General features: G+C 38.8%; 1 protein-coding gene across 1 annotated transcript in view; it reads left to right on the top strand.

Moving 5' to 3' along the window:
* Positions 1-23444, top strand: part of LOC112652754 (uncharacterized) — a 139185-nt gene that overhangs the window by 99348 nt on the left and 16393 nt on the right. Inside the window, exon 7 of the mRNA XM_035714863.2 lies at positions 20301-20444. The gene's annotated coding sequence lies outside the window, so the exon portion shown is untranslated. The remainder of the gene's footprint in view (positions 1-20300; positions 20445-23444) is intronic.

The raw sequence follows: 23444 nt of genomic DNA, 5'->3' as shown, positions 1-23444 counted from the left end.
GAGAAGATTAGGACACAGACATGGGTGTGCCCAGAGGAAAGACCATGTGAGGACACAGCAAGAAGATGGCCATGTGCAAGAAAAGGAGAGAGGCCTCAGAAGAAACCAACCCTGTAGGCCCCTTGATCTTGGGACTTCTATTCTCCAAAACTGTGAGAAAATACATTTCTGTTGCTTAAGCCACCCAGTGTGTGATATTTTCTGTAGCAGTTCAAACAAACTAATTCAGGGTCATAATAGACCCTTGATAGTTGCAAGTTTTTATTGTTAGTTTTTCTATTGAGGTACAGGAATATATAAGCATCTAAGCTGGATAAACACAGCTGGTTCACAGTTGATGGACGACTGTCCACTAAATGAATTAAAGGGCATGCATAGCAAAGTATGAATGCTGCAAATATTCCCAGCCAGCACACCACAGTGCTAGAATCCAGCTCATTTAGGTTAGAGCTCTGAAGAGTCCTTTTAAGATACACATTAAGCCATTATCATCCATTAACATCTTCAGACAAATAATTTAGAAGATTGTTTCTAGCCTGAGAGACAAGGATCTTGAAAGCATAATATCCAGAGGAAGTAAGTTTTCAAAGGGGAGAAGGAGGAGGAAAGCCTGAGGACACAGGTCATTGTGGGTGAGGAAACTGCTCCATCAAGTTGCCAAAGGAATAACAAAGAGACAATGCGCATGTGTTCACCAAGTTCAGGAGAGGCACTCTTACCAAAGTAAGGTGCTGGCAAAGGGACATGGGGAACAATTTTTTTTAAACCATAGCTTGTCTATGGAGCAGATTTGTTTATCCCTGAGAGACTGCATTAATGTGTGTGTGTGTGTGTGTGTGTGTGGTGTGCGTGCATATGTGTGTTTTCTCACCCACATTTCTGCTACAGAATCTGAATAGTCACGCAGGACCATGAGTTTATATTAACATTAAGACATCAAGGGTTGAATGCCATCTCTCGGAATGGCTACCATTAAACCAGATGTAAGAAGAAGAAAGATGAGTTTGTAGAAGAAAGTTGAAGAAGGAAGTGAGGAAAATAAATGAAAATATGAAGGCAGATGGAGACTAACTGCAAGATAATGGAGACAAAGGAAATCCTAAACAAAAGAAACAAAGGAAACCTTAAACACAGAATCCTAAACACAAGATTAGTAGACTCAGAAAAAGCAAACTATTTCTTCAAAAGTCTGATATCACTGTTAATCATTTCTTTACCAGATTTGACATAAATCCTAACCAGTGCAATTTAAGATGATCTCACTCTGGAGGATACCAGTTAATTGCTTTCTCCTATTAACCCTTCATGAACTTTAACCATGGTGACTTGTTAATGAGTTGGAGGAAGCTGAAACTGAAATGAACTGAAGAAAAATAGGAAGAAATTAAAGGGCATGAATCAAATGATCCTCCTAAAGGCAGATGACTTATTTGACTGAAAGTCAACACTGACATCAATTAGTTAGTTTGGTTGGGTTGTCAAGAAATAGTCAAACCTGAAATTTTAGACTAGAAGGAAACTTAGGCATTAATGTCCTCATTTGCAAAGCAATGGGGTTTCATGACTACATGAATCTAATATCCATTCTAGCTGTATAATTTCTGTGATTTCAGTGACTTTCTTTAAATTTTTTGCTTCTCTAGTATTAGCAAAGATTTCAATGGCCAAATGAGGATAAAATTAAATGACATGAAGCTTATAGCTATAAATTGTCAAAAGGACACAGTGATAAATCAGACCATTTTCCAGTAAGTTCAGTGTTGTCCATTTGGCTTTTACTTTTCATATGATCAGCCCGAAGTTTAGGTGTGAGGTCATATCTTGGACAAGGACTCTTTTTAAGCTTAGCTCACAAAATCTGACTTTCATTTAAAATTTTCTCTTTGTTGCCCATTTTTTGACAGTTCCAAGATATTCACCAATAACACCTTCTTTATCTGGTACAGACTTAAGCAACCAAAGGTGCGATGAAGTAACTATGATTCTTCTGACAGAAAAAAAAAACAAAAAAAAACAAAAAAAAACAAAACCCTTCCATTCTAGTCAAATATCTAAGATGCCATTTTATAAACTAGTGATAAAAATAAATTCTCAGCAAAGGCATACACATGATTGCAAAATACCTGCAACAAAATATATCTAAAACACAATAGCTTGCTTTAAGAATTTTTTTTAAACCTGCTTCAGTTCATAGAGTTAGCAAAATAAAAACAGAACAAACATGTGAACCCGTAAAGTGAGGGGTAGACTTCAGTTCTCCTTGAGTTTTATTAAAAGTGAAGATATGAGGTTTAGTGGCTTTTTTTTTTTATGGTACTAAGTTTATTTATTTTTTTTAATTTATTTTTTATTGGTGTTCAATTTACTAACATACAGAATAACCCCCAGTGCCCGTCACCCATTCACTCCCACCCCCCGCCCTCCTCCCCTTCTACCACCCCTAGTTCGTTTCCCAGAGTTAGCAGTCTTTACGTTCTGTCTCCCTTTCTGATATTTCCCACACATTTCTTCTCCCTTCCCTTATATTCCCTTTCACTATTATTTATATTCCCCAAATGAATGAGAACATATAATGTTTGTCCTTCTCCGACTGACTTACTTCACTCATCATAATACCCTCCAGTTCCATCCACGTTGAAGCAAATGGTGGGTATTTGTCATTTCTAATAGCTGAGTAATATTCCATTGTATACATAAACCACATCTTCTTTATCCATTCATCTTTCGTTGGACACCGAGGCTCCTTCCACAGTTTGGCTATCGTGGCCATTGCTGCTATAAACATCGGGGTGCAGGTGTCCCGGCGTTTCATTGCATTTGTATCTTTGTTTAGTGGCTTTAACTGATTGCTTTAGATGACTGCACAATACCAAAAATGACAATCTATGTCTAACAAGCCTAGTTTGCAAACTTCTTGAGAGCAAGAACCATTTCTTGTTCATTTTTGTACTTTCAAAGGCATTTCACATAATATATAACAGGCATTTTATATACATACTTTGTATACATGAAATAAAGAGTGATTTTGAGAGTTGAGACAGATTAGAAGCATTAGAAATGTATCTAACTGAATCTGATTTATAAAGCATGATTTTCCTTAGGGAGTTCTTGTCTTATACTGGCCTGGAACATAAACAGCAGAACAGGATGAACCAGAAATGGACTTGAAAAAAATATATAATTCAAATAGCATTAAAAGCTTAATATTTGAGCTGTCTTTTTTAATACAGGAAGCATGCTATGAAGTATAAAGTAGTTCATGTAAACAACAAGAGTTAAATAAATGCAGTTGGGAAACTCATTTGATTTTTGTTATCACACATTTGCATTGAGGCTGTGCAAGCATAGGCGATACACACATAAATGGCTAGAAAAGCTTAACTGAAAGGGGAATTACTTACGTCCTTTTTATGAATGGATTGCCTAGCCAGGACTTTTGAACTAGAGAAAGTTGAACATGCCATGTGGAGGGTCACAGTTTATTAGCCCAGTTTTAGGAAGGTGGTGTTCAGGGGAACTCATAAGCCTTTCAAAAACATTGCCGGCCAAGGATAGATTGGATTATGACTGGTTTCTTGTTACTGGAACCTTAGCATGACATATTAATTTGAAAGAAGTATTGTTCCTTATTACCATCCTTCATGAGAGGAAAACATTCAACAGAACAGATGCAAATCATTTTCCAGGTCTCCTGGGGTTTCCAATCTGTGTCATTGAAGGGAAACCTACATATTTTCACCCCTGAAATATTTAGTAACCACAACATTCACAACATGATGTTGTATAGTCTGCTTTTGTAACAATGCTCTTGGGTAATTGAAATCAGCAACCTAGTTTTAAAAAACCCTGCCACTTGATTGATCCAACGAGAGTAAGGATTCACTTGCTTGAATAATCCAAACATGACATTTAAATCAGGTACATTATGCACAGCTTTCCCTTCCTGCTGAGGGGCACGTGCACTTGGAAGAACAGACAGATCTTGTTGCTCCCTGATAAGGTCAGAGAAGCTTAGCTAGAATGTAGTGATGCTTAAAGCTCATTGGTTTTGCCTCTGGAGCACAAGGCTGTTACTATGACTACAAAGCTTGCAGTTGCTACGGCATCCACAGGGCTCTTCCAGTGTCAAGGCTTCCAGGTGGCCCAGTACAAAAGCTATTACTTTATGTTGTTTTCAAGAAGTCTTTGAATAGTAGTCCAGAGTCAAAATAATTCCAGGTAAACAAGGTTTCCAATACTTTTCCATGTAGACAGAAGGCCATTCTTTAAAGTGGGAGTAAATGACCAAAAACAAATCCATTTCTCTCAATGAGCCCATCAGAGAAATTGTTAGAATTGAAGGGAGAAAAAAATGTACACGACCAGTACTAAAATACCGCTTTACTTCCCGTTGTCTAAACGTAGAGTTCAAATGTATGGAGAATTTTTAAATAATGTCACACAAACCTGTAGATCATTTAGATTGGCAAGGCACATTAGCCTACTCAGTGTTTGGTAAGAAAGATCAGCGGTGTTATGAAGCAGGAAAACAGAGAGCCACAGGATGCACCAGAATGGGAAACCCATTCATAGTCTTGACTCTAGAATAGGTAATATCAATTCTTTTTTATTTGTTTGCTTATTGCAGCCTTATTGAGGTATGACTGACAAATAATCATTGCTAAATGTTAATTGACAAATATATAAACCATATCTATTTAAGGTATGCAGTGTGATGTTTTGACATAAGTGTACATCGTGAGATGATGCCTATAAGGAAGTTAATTAACCTGTCCATCAGTTTATATATTTACCTTTGTGCGTATATATACGTAGTAAGAACATTTGTGATCTACTCTCTTAGCAAAGGCCAAGTATACAATACATTATTATTAATAACAGTCACCAAGCTGTACACTAGATCTCTAGAATTTATTCATCTTGTAACTAAAAGTTATTTTTTCATGCACCCCTCCTGACACCATTCCGGATTGCTTCCCTATGTTGTATATATATTCCTAGAGTGTTCTGTCCTTCTCCATAGAACTCAACACTCTTGTACCAGATGTCACTCTTCTTTTTCTAGACTCTACAAGGGCAAATGCATTATGGTTCCATCACCCACCACAATACCCTAACAGTGCCCAATAAATATGTGCTAAATGGCTTAAAAGAAATGTAAATCTTGTTTAGAAAAGCGTAAGTTGTCCAGTTGGCTTCAAACATTAGAGTTCATGATATGAAATAGTTTGAGGCTATATTTTCGAGAATCTTCCAAATAAGACTGAGGCATTTATATATGACTCAATAGATGTGGGAAGGGAGTTTAGTCTTCTGAGCTATGGTTCACAAGGTCAGTGCAGGGTATATTCACATTGCTTGCTTCTTTGGACAGAAGGCAGCCCAGCTAGGCACACCATGTTTGTTTGTCTTGTCTCTGTTACAGTGTCAGCTTTCAAGTCACAGCCATTGTTGCTATTAAACACAGACTTGAGTGTAAGAATATTTGGGTTCCAGCATTACCCTATAATGTGATTTACAAATTCTGTCAACGTTACCTGATAACAGAGTTACAAAGTTTTCACTTCTCTTGATGTCACCGATGTTTTACTGCCAACTATTTCTGAACAAGAAAGATCAATTTAAAAAGAACTCCAGGAAATGTGCTAAACACACACACACACACCCTTTGGGCACAGCTTTTGTATGGGGAGCAAAAGCAGAGCTAGAGCAACATTAATATCATTTCCCCTGTTTTATGCTTAAAGAAAAATTCAGCATTATCCTACAAATGTCAGCTGCTCTGAACATCACCATCAGACTTGACAGAAATGACATATATTTACCTTTGTGTAAATAGTCAAAATGAGGTGTGAAAACAGAGAGAGGAAGGCTATTTTTCTTAGTTTTGTAGCTTCTTTTCTTCTGTGAAGCAAATAGTTCATTGGCAATTGTCGGATCCCTACCACGTAAGATCAAGTCCCTTGTGGGGCTACGAGTCAGTAATTGTCTGCTCATGCCCACCAAGCAGAGCTCCAGACATTTCTATTCTGGACACTTCCAGGTCTTCATTGTGTATCAAGTATCTGGTTCTAGGCCGTAAAGATTCAATCAACAATAGGTAGTGAGAACAATTAATACTATTTTAAAGAGTTGTATGAAACCCAATAAAATACATACTAATTCTTAGCTAAATGTATTAGAAAGACTACAATCTAATTTGTGGTAATAAATTGGAACATTTTTAGTTAAGATATGAGCTCCGGAACCTGGAAAGACATCCTGGCTCTGCCACCACTAGTTGTGTGACCTTGAACAAATTCTTATTGAGTAATTCCCCCAATGTCATACACATATAGGTACTTACTATGTACCAGCTGCTTTACCCAAGCATGCTCATTATCATTACCTCCAGTTTTCATGGGGGAAACTGAGCAGGGAGGTTAAGCAATTTGCCCAAGGTTAAAGCGAAAACATTTTATAGCTGGGGTTCTAACTTCAAGAATCTGGTTTGTGGACCTTACTCTTACACTACACATAGTCTCTAAGCCTTTGTTACTTCTATAAAGCAGTTACAGTGATAACTACCTCATGACATTGTTGAGATTTAAGTGAGGAAATAAATGCAAAAAGCTTAGCACAGTCAGCCCAGAGTAGATTCTCATTAAATGCTAGTTTTTATCATTAATAATCCATGAGATTTATAATCTTAAAGAATATTAACTGTATATTCAATTATCAGTTATCCGTGTATTATCTTTTTCTTTTTTTTTTCCTTTTTGGGCTTATACTGGATTTCCTCTTAAAATGAGTAGAACTCTGGGCATAGTCCCTTCTTTTGGTTAATGTATGTTCAAGAAATATTGATTTTAGTACGGTGTGGTGGTGTGATACTGGTACAATGAGGTGTTACCTAAGGTACTAGGAGCTCAGCAGTGACTATTTTCTTTTTATTTTATTTTATTTTGTTTTATTTTATTTTATTTTTTGATTTATTTATTTACAGAGAATAATTTCAATGTGGTTGACTTACCTTTTAGTTATATTTTGAAGGTCTTTAAGGCAATGGTATATATGTATACTTGATAAGGGAATAGACATTATTGAGAAGGGGAGATTTCTTTAATCAAAAGTTTTGGAGTATTCTGAAATAAACAAAATTAGGGATGCCTGAGTGGCTCCATGGTTGAGTGTCTGCCTTTGCCCCAGGTTGTGATCCTGGGGTTCTGGGATCGAGTCCCACATTGGGCTCCCTGCAGGGAGCCTGCTTCTCCTTCTGCCTATGTTTCTGCCTCTCTCTGTTTGTCTTTCATGAATAAATAGATAAAATCTTAAAAAATATATGTACAAAATTAGCATGTTTCTTTTCCGACTGGATACTTTTAGCTCCATGCAAAAGCTTTTTATTAGTGCATAGAACAAGGACTCTTTTAAACTCCTATCTGGAATTTCCCGTCCTTGTTGGTTATTTTTACTGTCAACTAACTGAAGATCACTGAAAAAGGTAGAAATAAAATACATCAGCTAGTTTCTTTGTTCATTTTCTTCCTCTGAAATAAGGCTAGTGCAGTTTGGATGAGAGCCTGCCTATTTCTATTTTTACCACAGAGTTATGCTACTTATTGATGCTGTAAATTATTTTCTCAGTCAACTAGATATATATTAAATGCCCCTAGGTGAAAGTTTTTATGCTAAATACTAGAGATATAAATGCCAAACAGAGAGGAACACAGACACTGAAAGAATAGTGGGGAGGAGAGACTACAATTAGAAAAGCCAAAATAGCCAGAGCGCTGGGAGCAAAACCAGACATTTATTTATTTTATTTTTATTTATTTAGTTTTAAATATTTTGTCTATTTATTCATGAGATACACAGAGAGAGAGGCAAGAGACACAGGCAGAGGGAGAAGCAGGCTTCCCGCTGGGAACCTGATGTGGGACTCGATCCCAGAACGCTGGGATCATGCCCTGAGCAGAAGGCAGATGCTCAACCACTGAGCCACCCAGGCGTCCCACCAGATATTTATAGTATCATGAAAGTCAAAGGAAAAGGTGATTATTGTATTTATGACATATCATTCAATTTTGATCTGATGATCAGCACAGTTTATTTTTATTAAAAATATTTGTTTCTGGGCACAGAGTAGAAGACGGATATTGGGGCTTAGTCCAGGTGAAGAGTTATTGGTGAGAGAAAAAGAAACTAACAAAGCTTTCAGCAGTTGTACAAGGTGGGTTATATTGGAAAAATGGAAAGATCTCAAACATTTGGCTCATTGCCTACACAAGATACTTATTTAATTTTGAAGCTATACAGGAGGCTAAGATCCACAGCCTCTGGAAAGCAGAATGAAATCTCCCACGTTCTCATAAAACAGAGGCCTCTGTAAGAGGATGCCTGAACTAAACTGTCTGCAGACTATCAAGGACAAAGAGTCAAAGATCACCAGGCTGTCTCTAGAAACCGTAGAGGCCCACATGCTAGGAGTAGTGATGAACTAGAGTTGACCAAAACCAAAACGCGGCACTGACCTAGCTCAATCCTGATTGGATCATGGTGATGTATGATCTACTTTTCTGTGTATCAGAGGAGAGGTGAAACTATCTGGGGAAGATAATTTCATCTGGAAACACTATAGTTCTTTTGTACTCAATAAAATTACGATACTTGACATGAGACGAAGCAAAACCATTTGGTTAGTAACCAAGAGGGGAAAAGTAGACTATTGAAGCACACCCTAAAGTGATTCAGAATTGAGGTCAGCAGACATGAACTTTAAGATAACTATAATTAATATGTTAAAAAAAGTAAAAGATAGGGAAAATATATGAAAAGATAAAAGATTTCACAGAGGTGAAACCTAAAAAAAGGAGAAACAAATGCACATTCTAGAGCTAAAAATACAATATCCTAAAATTTTAGTGAATGCATTTTAATAGAGTGGATATATTGAAAGATTGAATTAATAAACTGGATAATAGATTAATAAGAAAGTACCCAATGAAGTATGCAAAATACAAAGAAGAAAAATGAACAAAAATGTAAAAATCATGTGGAATATGCTCTTTAAAGTGATAGAGATAAAAGACACTTAACTTTTAAAGAAACCACAATAATACTGACAGCAGACTTGCCTTCAGAGGTAATAAGTCAAGACTGGTGAGTGATGTATTTAAAGTGCTGAAGGAAAATAACAGTCAAGTTTGACGTCTACACCCAGAGAAGACATCCTTTGTTTTTTTTTTAAGATTTTATTTATTTATTCATGAGAGACACAAAGAGAGGCAGAGACACAGGTTTAGAGAGAAGTAGGCTCCATGCAGGGAGCCTGATGTGGGACTCGATCCAGGGATCATGCCCTGGGCCGAAGGCAGATGCCCAACCGCTGAGCCACCCAGGCATCCCAGAGAAAAAATCCTTACGGTGACTCCTGAGTTATGCTGCCATCAGTAGACTACCTAAACAGACAGAAACAACAAAAGGAGTTATCTGGGCAGAGGGAAAATGAGCCTAGATGAAAACAGAAATGTCAGTAGGAAGAAAGAACATGAGGAAGAGTAAATATAAATGAAATTGACCATACAAGACAATATTTCAGTGGAGCTTAACTTATCTATCACACTAAAATGCATGAAAAGAATAATAAAAGGCAAGAAGATGGTAAGTAGCCTCAAAGTGTTCTAAGGTTGCAGACTTATGAGAAAAAATGGTAAAAGTAATACTTTATATTATTGTCAAGAATGCATGAGGTCAACTCTGAAATTTTGCTCCCTAAAGCCCTATATAATAGCTTACTACATCCAGTGTTAGCTTCCTTGGATATTACAAATGCCATTACCACATTGCCACTTTCTTGCAAGGATCCTTCCACTTCCACACCCTCAATAAATTTTCCTTGACCAAAATTAAGACCAGAGTAGACCTAAATCTCATTATTTCCTCTACCTTCAAGCAGTTAGCTTTCAGCAAATCAAGAATTTGTTTGTACCATTATATTTTAGAAGAGCAAGGCTGCTAGCTGGTGTCTAGACTGTCAGCCCATCATCTATGCAATGGTTTGCTTCTGGTATGCACCATTAAAATCCCTTTTTTGGCCAGTCAGCTTATAGCTATGCCCTTTTAGTCTTACCTCAGAGTGCCTCCTCTCCACTTTGCAGATCTAAGATCTATTTTACTCATCTGTATTCTTCTCTCTTTCAAGTTAATCTGTATTCTTTTGAATGAGGAATAGGTTCTCTTCCAGGGACATATTATCAAAACATTCCATCAAGTCCATGAGATGGTTACGAGCCTCTGTTTATGCTTATTTGTTCATATTTATACTTTATCACCTATAGTTTGCTTATGGACCAGTCATTTTGTTCTTACCCATCTTTCCATTTGTTTTCTCCTACAAATTTCCATCTTTTTCTTCCTCTCTCAATAATAATGTAGATAAAACACTGAGTCTGGAGCTAGAGTGTCTTACTTCAAAATCCCAGCTCCAGTAACTACTAGGTAACCATGAATGGGTTTTCCTTGACCTTTCTCAACTTCTCTGCCTAAGAATCCTCATCTTTAAAATGATAATGGAGATAATGGTTTTATTTACTATTATTTGGGATAGGGGGTTTATTTGAATTAATATAAATGGGATTCTTAATCATTTGTGCTAGACAGATGTGAACGTTCAATGAATCTTAGCTATAATTCTTACTACTCCTTATTTGTTATTTCTTCTTTTTGATGTCCTCGTTTATGGTTTTATGCAATGATTTTTCTATATTTCCTTCATATTTAAGTTTAGAAATATCTCCAATCTTTAAGTTTATTTTTTTAAAATTTTTTTTAATTTTTATTTATTTATGATAGTCACACACAGAGAGAGAGAGAAAGAGAGAGAGAGAGAGAGGCAGAGACACAGGCAGAGGGAGGAGCAGGCTCCATGCACCGGGAGCCCGATGTGGGACTCGATCCCGGGTCTCCAGGATCGCGCCCTGGGCCAAAGACAGGCGCTAAACCGCTGCGCCACCTAGGGATCCCAATCTTTAAGTTTAAAAACAACAATAACAATAAAATCTTTCCTGTATTGATCTCAGCATTTGTCTCTGTGCATGTGTTCCTTCCTCACTCTTTGCTGTAGTTCTGCCCCTCAAGGCTTCAGTAAACAGAGCATTTGCATTTTCCAGTACAAGCCCATCTAAAGACTACTGTTTTATCCCCTGTGGGTGGTCTCATCTTTTTAATTTTTTTAAAGTAGGCTCCATCAAGTGTGGAGCCCAATGCGGGGCTTGAACTCACGACCCCAAGATTAAGACCCTGAGATCAAGACCTGAGCCTATATCAAAAGTTGGATGTTTAACCCACTGAGCCACCCAGGCACCCTGAGTGGTCTCATCTTTAAAACAAATGTCTTCATTTCACCTCTCCATTCTTCTAAGAAATATGTTATCTGTTCTAGCACTTTCTTTGCTAGCTGGAAAAAGGAACTGTATCTATCATGCTGATTATTTCAGGACAATACACGTGGCACAAATGGGCATATTTTGCAATCCAATGCAAAAGACCTCCAGTATCTTTGTGTTCTTGATTTAAGAAACTGCAATTTTCCTAGATCAGCAAGCTGTCACCCCTGACTTATCCAAGCAACCTAGCCCCGAAGAGCTCAAATGTGCCTATGTCTTGGTTAATTTCAATAGGTGACAGGAAGTGTAGTAGAAGGTTTGAAGGTCTGACTAGCCCTGGTTAGCCAAGGATTAGCCTACACCCTACCGAGAGTGGTATAGTGAGCAGGAGTAAGCAGAGAAGGGCAAAGCTGGAAAGAAAGGTATAGGGTGGCCAAAGTGAAGAAAGAAAATGAAATGAAGCCCGATAGGAAAAATCGTGTTTTTTTTTTTTCCCATGTCGGCCAGGAACCATCCCTGAGTACACATAGCTGCACAAAAGACACAATGTGAGGGATTGATTTATTTAATGAATACCTCAAAAACCATGTTTTCAATGTTTAGGGTGTAGTTAGGTAAAGTGAAAGTACTCTAACAAACATATTTGTGCCTCTCACCATTTAATCTGTCGCAGGGTTTTGATACTTTTCTATTTCCTTCACCAACACCGCTTCTTAGAAGAGCCCTTTGATGGTTAGGAGGTCTTTCTGTGTGACTCTTCAGAGTATTTTTCTTTCTTTTTCCCCTGAGAAACAGAAAGTCATTGCTTTCTCTGAAGTAAACAAATCAGAATGCTAAGGGGTTCTTGTTTTCAGGTCACAACTTCAACCCCCAGGTAGAGCAGACCGCTAGATTGCTCTTTATCCTCTACTATAGTACAAAGCCAGCCCACTTAGCTAATGCCCAGCTGATTCCTTCTTGCCTCTGGTCCCTAAGCTACTGCTTTAGCGTAATCAGAGCTGGTATGCTTAGGGACAGACTGTGTCTTGTTTTGACAAGCAATTTAGGAATTATTCACCTGATTTTCCTGCATCAACCCACCAACTTCCAGTTGCAAAGTTAGATGAGTTCTGAAACATTATAACATAAAGCAATAGTGTTTCTGCACACACACAGAATATTCTGTTTGCTAGGAAGTAGCTAAAGATTCTTTAATCTTTAATATCTACCTGTGGTGGGGGCTTCATGGAGAGGCTTTTTCATATTCTTTATTTAAGATATTTGAATATACACCTAGCTGGGGTTGCATAGTAGCATCAGATTCTCAGAAGCGTCTTAGAAACTTTATTAGACAGCATAAGCCAGCAATGCTTACAAATGAAACCTGGAATAGCAGTGACTTAGTGAATCAAAGTCTTATTTCTCATTCATAAGGATATGTGCAATTCAGTTTGATTAGGGAGAGAAACAGGATGGCTTCTCTGTTTCTCAGATGGTAACTCAGTGATCCAGGCTAAGAGAAGTTCTCTCATCTTATTGCTACACCATACGGACCATGTCCTTTTTTGGGTACTATGGCAGGGGAAAACATAGCATGGAGATTTCACGTCTGGTCTTCTTTGTTTCTTCCCAGAAGAGACACACCTCCTTCCACTTCTTTTAGTCCATTGATAACGAGCAGTCACATGGCTTCACTTCACTAAAATCGAGCTAGGAAATGTAATTTTTTATACATCTAAGAAAAGAGAAAAAGGAGATACTGATTCTGTAAAATAAATTTCTACTATGGATCTTAAAGAGTCCTGGGTTATACTAGAGGTTTACCAAATAGTCTTACAAAAAATTAATGCCTGCATTTGGTAGCAGGGACTCTGAGGGACAGAGGCAACCCTAACCTATATGTGATTGATAAATGATTATGTAAAGGATTTGAAGCTTCATTGCAGAGCTTTTGGAGTCTTCCTTCCTAATAATATTTGTACCTGGAAATGAGAAAAGAGAGGACCGAACATAGAAATGCAAGACAGGAAGCACTAAAAATTATGTCTTTGGTCACATCATTCCATTTAGGATGGCAGAAATGCTTTGAACAATTTAGAGCATTTGAATATAAAAAACCCTCCTTTTTAAAAGGAAAAGCATTAAATGATTTGAATCTTTGAATCACAGTAGAAATACATGGCTAGCATGTGGAACTATTTCAAAATTACACTTACATCATTTTGGGATTAAAGCAGCCTTGAAGGGCTCCAGGAGAAGGAATTTTCAGGTCCGTGCGAGGGGACATTTAGTGTTGTTTAGCCCAGGTTAACACAACCCCCAGAGTTATTTGTCTCACCACGTCCCCTGACTGCTCCCAACCTTTCAGCTCCCCAGCAATCTCCAAATACAGTGCAAATTTCTGAGCATATGTTACAAAGGTCATGGAGCCCCTACCTACTTACCAATTTAAAGATGTTTATTTATTTATTTTATTTGAGAGAGAGAGAGACAGAGAGAGAGCAAGAGCACACATGAGCAAGGGGAAGGGGCAGAGGGAAAGGGAGAACCAGGCTGCCTGGGCGCCTGGATGGCTCAGGACCTGGGATCATGACCTGAGCTGAAGGCAGATGTTTAACCCACTGAGCCACCCAGGACCCCCTGCTTCTACAGTTTAAACCTCTTTTGGGACCTCTTACTCCATTCTTTTGGAAGCCCAAACTTCACACAGGCTGTGATCTGTTGGCTTCAGATACTTTATTCGTATACAGTAACTATATGGACCAGTTAGCAACCCTGTTGTCAAAGATAAGCTTTGTTTAAGGGAAATGTTTTCTTATTTTAAGTAGAAAAAAAGAGGCAAATTCATCTTTGAATTTTCACAGACACATTTGAATTTCATGTTCCATTTTTCCAAAAGCAGAAATCTAGACTTACTGATAATGATAGTCAAAGCACAAGGTCTTTTGTAAGATTTTTTTTTCAGTTTCAAATATTATACATGCTGATAATGACAGATGAAATCCAAAAGTGTCTTAATGATAGAGTAATATTATTACATACAGTAACATTATAGTGTCATTAATAATACTTTCATAATCCTCTCTCAACTCTTCTCATTTCAACCCCTTTAGGTAAGCAGTACAATTCTGCCACTCTGTTATTTCCCAACTTTCTCCGTTCAAGTTACCAAATCATGTAAATGTATCAATAAGGACTTTTTTAAAGAGCTGGTGTAGAGGTGCCTGAGAGGTTCAGTTGGTCAATAGCAAACTCTTGATTTCAGCTCAGGTCATGATCTCAGGGTCAGGAGATGAAGCCCATCCTGGGGCTCCAAGCTCAGTCTGGTTAAGATTCTCTCTCTCCCTCTACCCTCCCCCTGCTTGTGCAAGCTCACTCTCTTGCTCTCTTTCTCTCTCAAAGAAATAAGTAAATAAATAAGCCTTTAAAAAAAGAAAAAGAACTGGTGTAGCTCCAGGTGTGTTCTGAAGATACCTTCAGGATTCAGTTTCTCTGGATCTCTCAGCTCCTTTGTGGGCAGGCTTCATCATGTGGCTGGTTGGAGGCCACCCTCCTTCTATCCAAGTCCTGCATGAAAGACCCGCCTCACCTTCTATCACCTTGTACTCCTAGCATCTCAGAAAAAGATGTTTAATTCCATTTGCTTGAGTTTGATTGTACTGACTTTGTGTTCTTGAGCTCACTGTGTTTCCCCAAGATCCTATGCTCTACCCTGTATTGGGAGTGGACCCCCAGGAAGCACAAGGGCTGAGATGGGAGCAGTAGATCCTTGAATGAGATTCAGGTGCTATTGCTGAAGATGCAATCCATGAAAGACAGGCCCAGAAACAAAATGGGCCAGGCTTTTCCTACTGTTCTCATCAAAGGCAGAAACTATGGCTCATTGTTTTAATAGTTTAATAACATTTTATGGCATAGAATTATTATAGTTTATTTTTTCTTTAGAGAGAGAGCATGCAAATGGCAGGGAGGGGCAGAAGGAGAGAGAAGAAGAGAAAGACTCCCAGCAGGCTCCATGCCCAGTGAAGAGCCCTGCATGAGGCTCCAATCCTGAGATCATGACCTAAGCTGAAATCAAGAAACCGACATTTAGCTGCCACCCAGGCACCCCAGAACTATCATAATTTTTAAAGCTACTAATGGACATTCAGAATTTTTCTTATTTATTTTCTATACCACAAACAATGCTGCAGTAAACTTTCTTATGTACTGCTACTTTTATTTTTAGATGTTGCATTTTGAAAGTAGGTTTTCTTCATTAATGGCTATGGTTATAAATATACATATATGCATATTCTTTTCATAATTTGCTAAAATCGGCAGATATTTTTTTCAAAAAGACTGTGACAATTCAGACTTACAGTATTTGAGTGTGCCCATTTCCCTACATATACATGAGAACTGGATATTTTTGCTCTTTTAATTTTTTTTCTTAAAGATTCATTTTAGAGAAGGAGGGAGGGGCAGAAAGGAAGAGTGACAAGGAGACTCTGCACTGAGCATGGAGCCTCACACGAGGCCTGGTCCCACAACCCATGAGATTAGAGTTGGTTGCGCAACCAACTAAGCCATCCAGGCACCCTAGTTTCTGAAATTTTAGTCATTTGGCAAATTTCTTTTTTTTTTTTTTAAAGATTTTGTTTACTTAGTAAATACATATATAGAGTACAGGTAGGTGGAGCAGTAGGCAGAGGGAAAGGGAGAAGCAGGCTCCCTGCTGAGCAGATCTGGGTTTGATCCCAACATCCAGGCACTTAGCCAACTGAGTCACCCAGGCGCCCCAAGTTTTGCAAATTTCTTATCGGGTTGTTTGTCTCCTTACTGAGGTATAAGCATTATTTATATGTTCTGAATACAATTCATTTCTTAAATGCATGTGTTATGAATTGTAGCTTGCAGTTTCATTTTTGTCTTACCAGTGGTTTTCTGCAAAGCAAAAAACTCTTAAGTTGTAATCAAATCCAATTTATCATCTTTTTTCTTTTATATTGAGGAATATTTGCATCTTGTCTAATAACTTTATGTTGAGCTCAGAATTATGCAAATGTTCTCCTGCTTATTTTCTAGGAGTTTTATAGCTTTAGTTTGCATTTTAAACTGATCCTCCTTGAACTATTTTTGCGTATTATGTGCAGTAAATTTTGCGGTAACTAGCTCTGTATGCTCTTGTGCCTGACCTGGTCCAAAAATTTGCCCCATACATCAGTCCCTCCAGAACTAATTGCCACTTTGTTTTGGTCTTTACATCCACACCTCCGTCCCCCTTTGGGAACAGGTGTGTAGAGATGAATCTCTGCCCAGGCCCAGTTCTCACTGTGCACTTGCTGGAGCTGATTGCTCAGCTACAGATACTGCCCACTCCATGATTCCTTCAATAACTTGTCTACTTGCCCCTGAACAGCTCCTGCTCTGCATGTCCATGTTTTTGCTGCTCATTCCAGTGCTGCACTAACCCCCTTCTCCCTTGTCCTCTTCTTCAATGGCACTGAACACCCGCAAAGCACCTGCACACCGTCTTTCCACCTACATAAAGTCATCGCTGCCTCAGACGAGCTGTCCAGTTCCAAGTCTGGCAAATCCTACTCTGTGGCAGTTGGACAATCCAATTAGATCATGCTCAGCCACGTCTGGGGTTGTGACACCTGTCCGTTCAGCAGCTGTATGGTCACCACTTCTTAGCGGCAGAGATCATGTCTGATGCATTTCTATGCATCTCTTGACTTCCCTGTGTTAGCTGATGTTATGTGTTAACTTGACTGGATCATGGGTTAGCCAGATAGAGGAGTAACCATTATTTCTGGATGTGTCTCTGAGGGCGTTTCTGCATGAGATTAACATTGCTCAGTAAAGTAAAACAGACTGTCCTTGCCAGTCAGGGTGGGCATCATTTAAGCCCTTGAGGGCCTGAGCAGAACAGAGAGGCAAAGGAAGGAAGGATGTACCCTCTCTCCCAGACTGTTTGAGGTGGGACATTGGTCTCCCCTTTCGACTGGGACTTTCATCACTGGTGCTCCTGGTTCAACAGCAAAGACACATGCGCATATTACACACACACAGTCGCATACACGTCACTCTAGGAACTACTCCCACTGTTTCTATTGCCTCTCCCTCTCTCTCCTGCCCCCAACTAGTGGAGAAACAAACACTTTAGAAAAAATATGAATTTGAAGCTGAAGTTTTATGAGAATTTTTAAAGTCATAATATTTTGCAGAGCCTTGTTGAAATGGACGGTATAAAGAAGAGTCAAATCTGTGATATAGATGCATTTTCAAAGTGAGGTACATATCCAGTTGCTCAAGGGCTGATTTGGTTTGTGTACAATCTATTTTCTTTCAGACAGTAGGTTTATGAGCCCATGTTGAGACTCTGGTCAATTTAGAAATTTAAGTGCTGCTCAGACTCGCTGTCTTTGACCAGGGCAAGGCAGCCTGCATGTCTTTGTTCTCAAAGGGCAGGACATTGCATTACATTCATTATCCCAAAGCTAGATGGCAGAGGTTATAAAAAAAATACATTTTGCAAGAAAGGTTCCAAGTCATTTGACTCTGTGAATTATCTACACACTTTGCTTAGGGAGGGTACATATTTTGCCCCCACAAAACAGATTGCTTTCAAATTTCTGACTCTCTTTGGGGGGGGTATTTTTATTTGTTTATATGTTTGCCTGTTTTCTTTAAAGATTTTATTTATTTGAGAGTGAGAGAGAGAGCATGCACACAAGCAAGGGAGCAGCAGGCAGAGGGAGGGGGAGAAGCAGGCTCCTCATGGACTGGGGAGCCTGATGTGGGGGTGATCCCAGGACCCCAGGATCATGACCTGAGCAGAAGGCAGATGCTCAACCAACTGAGCCACTCAGATGCTCAACCAACTGAGCCACTCACACTCAAACAATAAATGTTTGCCTGTTTAATTATTGAATAGCTATCAAATTCACATAGGTCAAACATTTAAAAGCATACCCACAAATAACTCTTCCATCTCAGAGCTCCATCTACCCATCCCCACCAAAGATAAAACAGCCAAGCATTATTGTTACTTTCTCGTGTACCCTTCCTGAGGCTTTCTATGTGTATGCAAATGAATTTGAGCTTGTATTCTAATTCCCACTAATTTTAAAGAGAAAAGGAGCTAGACTTGGGGCAACCGCCATTGCCTGCTAGCCCAGAACTTTCCTGGTTTTAGGGTTTTAGCACTGATGGTCTCATGTCTTGGGAAACTTCTTATCCCTGGACAAACCAGTATGATTGGCCATTCTAGATCATCTGTCTGGCACTAATATATTTTGGAAATGTTTTCATATCTGTACCAAGATCTTTCTCTCTTTTTTTTATAGTAGATGTATAATTTTGGGATGTATCACTACTGTAGTTCAGCCTTCCTCTGTTGATGGTTATTGAGGTTTTGTTTTTGTTTTTCCTGATCATGTGTCTACAGAAAACCTGAAGAATCATACAAACATAAAACCAAAGATAAAAGACCATCTATAGCCTCACCTCTCAGAAGTGGTCATTTAAAAAAAAAAAAAAAAAGCCAAAAAAAAAAAAAAAAAGCCAAACTGGTATATATTATCTTCCAGTCTTTTTTCTATGTATTTGTTCACCAGTCATTGGTTGACTTGTTCTTTGAGGTAGGGGTTTCACAGTGAAGAACACGGCTACACGATTGCATATTATATCCCATGTGTTGGGGTGGGGCGGGCAGAGAGCTATAAACAATACACATTTAAACAAAAAGACAAGGAAATTTTAGATGTTAACAAGTGATGGGAACAAGATGAAATGAGCTGCTGGCCCCTGGTGGTAGAGGTGAGGGGCAGTCCTTTGCCTTCACTGGTGGGCTCCGGAAGACACACACACACACACACACACACACTTGCAAATGAAGCACGTTACTGAATGTTTATTTAGAATGAAAAAGGAAAATACAGCCATAAATACCACAAACATCACAAAATCAGAAATATTCACTGCATTTTTTTTATTAATTAGCTGTCTGAAATACTCTCCGTATTACCTTTTCTCCTTCATTTTTCTCTCCTACACACTCTTTGATTACTTCTTTCTATAATGTTTTCTATCATATGATTAGATTTTAAAATATCATCTATAGGGGCTCCCTGGGTGGCTCAGCGGTTTAGCGCCCACCTTCAGCCCAGGGCGGGATCCTAGAGACTCGGGATTGAGTCCCATGTTAGGCTCCTGGCATGGAGCCTGCTTTTCCCTCCTCCTGGGTCTCTGCCTCTCTCTCTCTCTCTCTCTCTGTGTGTGTCTATCATAATAGATAAATAAATCTTTTAAAAAAAAGAAAAAATCATAGGAGTTAAAAGTTCATTTACAGTACTGTAAAAAATCTACATATAAGTGAACCTGCTCAGTTCAAACCCATATGCAAAGGTCAGCTGTGGTGCTACCTTTCCTCCTTTTTGTTCTATTTACATGGTATTTAGGTAATTGTGGTAACTCATTTATGCTTAACAAAAACAGCCAGTGGGATCATTTAGACCATTTGAACCTACCTACCTATTCAGTAATCAATTCAATGATTTGAGCAATCATTTTTAAAATTATTAAATTGTGTTGAACACTAAAGTTTTATTCTGTAATTCCAGATCATTACATTGTAATGATAGCATTGAACCATCTGAAGGAAATACAAATGTGTGTGTGTGTGTGTGTGTGTGTACACATGTATAGCTGAAGGTGGAAGCTTATCCGTGATAGAGCAAGAAATACACAGTTGTGCCTTAAAAATACCATAGATACCAAAAATACCATAGTATGTTTAATACCAATTAAACATAGACTGCAACTATCTATGCAGTCTAGTCAACTGCAAACCAAAGCTTCCTTCAGAATTTGCTTCAGGGCTATTTATTGACCGTATCTTCCTTGTTGAGTGGTGGGGCCCTCCAGGATCTAGTGCCCCCAACTTACTGAGGACTTCCTGCTTTCCAGGTTTGACGAGTCTCTGTGGCAGACCTTAGACCTCACAGGTAGAAACCTGCACCCAGATGTGATTGGCCGGTTGCTGTCTCGAGGAGTAGTTGCCTTCCGCTGCCCACGATCATTTATGGATCAACCATTGGTTGAACATTTCAGGTAAAAAAAAAAAAAAAAAAAAACAAAAACCAGAAAAGACTTTCTAAGTCTTCAGGTAGAAACAGATCAAAGAGAAGCCCGGGTGGCTCAGCAGTTTAGTGCTGCCTTTGGCCCAGGGCGTGATCCCGGAGACCTGGGATTGAGTCTCTCATCACGCTCCCTGCATGGAGCCTGCTTCTCCCTCTACCTGTGTCTCTGCCTCTCTCTCTCAATCTGTGTCTCTTATGAATACATGAATAAAATCTTAAAAAAAAAGAAAATATCTTCTATAGAGAAGAGAAAGAGAGCTTAGTTTCTTCTGGCACAATCCATAGCAATTGTTCTTTACTGTTATTTCAGGCGCACAGCACTTGATTGGCATGTGATACGAATGTCAAATTTCAGGAAGCCTCTGTTACATGAGCTGTAAGATTTCAGGGCACTTCACATTGGCTTTCGTATTAGACTCTTCTGAATTGATGACAGTTATTAAGCAGTTTCTCGTCAATGTCCTCGTTGCAGGGGCATATTATGAGTTTTATGTTATCTTCCTCCAAGACAGTATTTCATGTCAGATCAGCAAGCCCTTTAAATAAATAAACACAATGAATGATTACTTTATGATGGCACACTCTGCATTATTGAGTATATTCCTTACAGGAAAACATTTCCTCTTCGACCTGGCACTGCATTTAGGCATTGTGTCTTATTTATTTTTAAACTTTATACTACTTAGATCTGGGCATATTTTTTATAAGCAGCACATATAGGAATTTTTAAAACATAAAGGACAACTTTTGCTCTTTGGCAGCCCAGTGTACTCACGCAGGCATATGGTTAAATAGAAACAATTGGTGTTACTCTGTTCTACTTCTCTTTGCTTTTCTTTTGCTTGTATTATGATACATTTGTTCCTTTTTAATTTTGTGTGGCAGTATGGATGCAAAACAGCTATTTTTTTATCCTCTTGTAGTTGCCCTTAATTTTGCAAGTGCAGGGTTAAACCAAGCTTCTATTTCTATAATTCTCAATAGACAGTAACTTTGCATTTTTCCTTTATAAGCAACAAGGAGTTTGGCATGGATTTCCTTTGCTGTGTTTTCTCTACCCTTCTTCACTCTCTAGTGTTACAGATTGTATCTGGAGCTGTCAATCAGCTTACCCTCTGCATTTTTTATTTTTTCACCATCATATCTCCTTTGGTTGTGGCTACTTGCACTGGGTGACACAAGCAGCCTGCGGCTCTGTCTGTGGCCACTGACATCCTTCAGACCTTCCTCCTGCAGTGTTCTCCTGCTAACATCCACTTAAATCTGTACCCCGAAGCTGCCAAGGAGCTCTGTTTAGCCTCCAGGCTGGAAGTGAGGCCCAATCACCCACTCCTGTAGCTCTCAACCAATGACTAGTGGACATTGAGGGGTAAGTGTCCCTGAACTCTCATCCCTTGGGTGTGGTGACTCTGGGGCATGCATTCTGCACAGTTTGTCAAAACTTCCCTGTGGGATTCAGCTCTAGTAATCCTCATTGTAACTGGCTTGACAATGGACCCAGTATTGGTTGCCTTCCTTTTCTCTCGTTCTTTTACCTATTTCCTGACATTCCAAATAAAACACTTGCTCTGAAATCCGTGCCTCAGGGTCTATTTCTGGTGGAGTTCAAATCTAAACACAGATATAGAAAAAATTATTTAAAAAAAAATTTAAAAAAAAAAAGAAAAAATTATTTATAGTTTATACGTTTAATTTTAATACTTGCTGGGATACTTTAAATAAAACAATTTTTCATATTCTTGGTATCTTGATTTTGGTTGATTTCATAGCCAGATAGAGCACATTTCAAATAGTTCTCCTCAATGCCCTCAAAGAATATATGGCTGGTGTATGATTTTGTTACTTGAGCATATATATATGAATGGGTTTCTCTTGCTTTAGTAGACAATGATTTGACCAGGGATAGAGCCCCCACATTTCACCACTATTGTCCACAAACCATGTTCTGGAATAGTCTTCCGTTTTTTTTTTTGTTTTGTTTTTTTTTTTTTTAAGATTCCATCTATTTATTCATGAGAGACACACAGAGAGAGAGGCAGAGACACAGGCAGAGGGAGGAGCAGGCCCCATGTGTGGGACTCCATCCCTGGTCTCCAGGGTCACACCCTGGGCTGAAGGCTGCGCTAAACCGCTGAGCCACCTGGGCTGCCCAGTCTTCTGTCTTTTAACATTGATGATCATCTAAGTAAGGTCCAGAGGGTTTTTGTTTCTTTGTTGAAACATTTAAGAAAATTTATATTGTTTTGCATCTGGATAAGTATAGGATTTTTCTTTACCCTTAAAATAAAATATTTCCAGTGTATTTCACTTTGTATAGAACTCTGTGACCTTCCTTTTTTTCAATCTTAAAAAAGTTTTTTTACATGGACAGTGAAGTTCATAGTAACTTCTCTGCCTCTCTCTTTCCCCCTTGATTCTGTAATTCTTTCTTGTGGGGAGGCTAGTTATGTTTACTTCGACCTTAGTGAAAATTTGAGACATCTTTCAGGACTGGCTGATTTGCCACAGGGCTGGCTACATGGTGGTTGTAACTACCACATATGACCATGCGGTTGCACTGGGCCTACTCTGAGAAGTGCCCCATGAATAGGATTTAAGGCTGCATCTGGATATTCTTAATAATTTTACCCTTGAATTTGTGTTTTGTAAGTGAAGTCCAATGGATCAATGGAGCATGTGCAAGTTACTTGAAGCCTCAGCTTGCTCATGGTCCTGCATCTTATGGCCTTCCCTGAGATCACTGTGGCGCTCCTCCCATGGGATCCTGGGCCTTCAGGTCAGGGGAGGTGGGTTGGGCACAAGTGCTTTATGTGCTGTGTCGTAAGACAGGGCTCTGGGCACCTGTGAGGATCTGGGGTTGCTCCACGATAGTCCTGTGCCTGAGCAAGCACGACATTAACAGCAAATACAAAAATACTATGACAGGTAAGGACAGAAAACTGCAGAAGAAAGGAAAATACATTCTGTCCTG

The sequence above is a fragment of the Canis lupus genome, chromosome 4 (genome assembly GCF_003254725.2).
Source record: "Canis lupus dingo isolate Sandy chromosome 4, ASM325472v2, whole genome shotgun sequence".
Classification (NCBI taxonomy): Eukaryota; Metazoa; Chordata; class Mammalia; order Carnivora; family Canidae; genus Canis; species Canis lupus.
The sequence above is the reverse complement of the archived record's forward strand: the minus strand, read 5'-3'. Positions and strand labels throughout refer to the sequence as shown.